Here is a 2,500-nt window from a genome sequence, read left to right as displayed (position 1 = left end):
TCAGAAAAGCATCACCGTCAGACATGCAAATATTATGCATGTAAAACAGGAAACCTGTCAGTTCACTCTCACCCCTCTCCTTCTGTTTTACAAGCACACACACACACAAACACACACACACACACACACACACACACACACACACACACACACACACACACACGACGCGACGCGACGCATCGCGATGCGACGCGATACGACGCGACGCGACGCGACGCGACGCGCATCGCGACGCGACGCATGCGCACACACACACAGAAACACTCACACATATGGGGTGGGCTATAAACCTCTTAAGGCTCATGGCTGGGGTTGTAAAGGTCAACGGAAGGACCCTTATGGATAAGGTGTGTGTGTGTGTGTGTGTGTGTGTGTGTGTGTGTGTGTGTGTGTGTGTGAGAGAGAAAGAGAGACAGAGAGAGAGAGAGATAGAGAATGTGTGTGTGTGTGTGTGTGTGTGTGTGTGTGTGTGTGTGTGTGCGTTGCCCGAAACTCTTACAGCAGCAGGGGTGGTTAATCTGCACTACATCCTCTTCATGGCGAAGTTGATACCAATTAAGAACAATTAACACTACTGTTACACTGAGGAGAAAGATTTCTGAGTTCATTGTATCCATTGTATGTCATTACTCCTGTAATACTGCTTACCTTTTATTTAAATATTCTATACACAAATATAATATGTTTGCTGTAATCTCACATGACTCTGACGAAGGTTATTATGCGAGCGCATAAAGAATAAAAACGAGCGCAGATTCAGGAATCGAGAACATAAATACAGAAACATTTGAAAGCGAGAGCGAGCAGAAGACAGTGAACGTCATTTCTGCAAACGTCATTTGAACGAAGCACCAACTCTCCCACACAAACACAACACACATAGGTCACCGTACAGCACGCCTCTCACCTCTCCTCCTTTTGGTAACATTGGTTCATTTTTTGTGTCTTTCTCTCTCTCTCTCTCTCTCTCTCTCTGTCCTCTCATCCTCAGGCTCACACTGAGAGGATCGCTAACAATAGCCGCAGATGGTTTTTGTCCTCAGCCTCATCAGTGTTTGGGCTGCTCTATTTTAGGGAGCTATCAGATTATCGTCCGAGGCCCGGTGCAGTACCCCTGGCTAACGCGCCACTTCTGCCCCGGCTCTCTGAGCTGAGCCTCTCCGCGGGGAGAGGGAAATAGAACCCCTGGAGGGGGCTTTAGGAGCACCGGGGATTAGAATCTATATTTCATTAAAAAATAAGACCTGGAAGAGAACGGAACAAAAGCAAGAATGAGACATCATGGCTCACACTGATATGGGTTGTTTCAGTCTGTCCTTGATATACGGTATATATATATGTATATGTATATATATATATATATATGTGTGTGTGTATTATATATGTGTGTGTGATTTTATGTAGGGAATTAGCCTAAAGTGTGGAGTCACATTTTAATTGATTCTTTCATCTGACTCACAGGGACAAAGAGAGAACTTTGAAGTCATAGACGCTCCCAGGTCGTGTGTATGGAGCGTACAGTGTGAGATTGAGGACTGCTTTGAAAAGGCTGCAGGTCATGCATAAAAGAATATCATAAAAGGTCAGGCCCCTGGCTGTGATGTGACAGCTCAAAGACACTCCATAAGGCAAAACAGCCCACCAATCAAAAAAGCACATTCTTTTTAGTGTACTCTCATTGGCTGATCGCACACAGTCACGTATTGTGAAGTTGTTGGCGTTAACCACAATGCTACTAAGCGGCTGGAATCTCCTGGGTGTTAAAAGATATGTGGGCAAGAGCCGCAACGACAGCTCACACATACCACAGCTCATGGGCACAACACATCACACAGGGCTCATAACTCATGGGCACAACGCAACACACAGTCACCAACACACACAGGCACAACTATACACCACACACTGTACTGATAGCATATGGGAGGTGGAAAGGGGAGGGGAGCTGCCTCTCAAAATACAGTGGCATTAAGGAGAGCTTTGATAGGGAGGGGCAACAGGTGTTATAGAGGCACATTATAGAAGGAGTCTCTAGTACAGAGGTGGGCAAACTGTGGCCCACGGGCCAAATCCGGCCAACTCACGCATTTAACTCTGGCCCGCCGATCATTGAATTAAGTTATCATAGGCTGCTCACTATATTTTTCCTTCACTGCAAACTGCTTTTCACTCTTATTAGAGAACGTTTACGATGTCAAAACAGCATGTTACATAGAGATGACACGTTTTGGGTCTTCTCTTAATTTCCATTGTAGCAGATCTAACTTGAACGTTATGCTACTCCATTTAACTGGGAACGTGTCTGAGCGCACATGAGAGGGAGGCAGAGAGCGGCAGGTTCCAGCTGACTTGTCATTGTTGACAGGCCTAATTGATATCTCCTTTTAATATAAGAAACTTTTGAAAGGAAATCCTGAAGGCAATAATAGTTCCCCCTGGCCAATTTTCAAAACCCAATGTGGCCCTTGAGCTAAAAGGTCTGCCCACCCTGCTCTAGTAC

The 2,500-nt window shown here is 45.6% G+C and overlaps 1 protein-coding gene across 6 annotated transcripts in view; it reads right to left on the bottom strand.

Annotated features, from left to right (window-relative positions):
* plekha7a (pleckstrin homology domain containing, family A member 7a) overlaps positions 1-2,500 on the bottom strand; it is a 77,289-nt gene that overhangs the window by 18,486 nt on the left and 56,303 nt on the right. The window lies entirely within an intron of this gene.

This window comes from Alosa alosa, chromosome 11, assembly GCF_017589495.1.
Source record: "Alosa alosa isolate M-15738 ecotype Scorff River chromosome 11, AALO_Geno_1.1, whole genome shotgun sequence".
Classification (NCBI taxonomy): domain Eukaryota; kingdom Metazoa; phylum Chordata; class Actinopteri; order Clupeiformes; family Clupeidae; genus Alosa; species Alosa alosa.
This window is presented reverse-complemented; position numbering and strand designations above follow the sequence as displayed.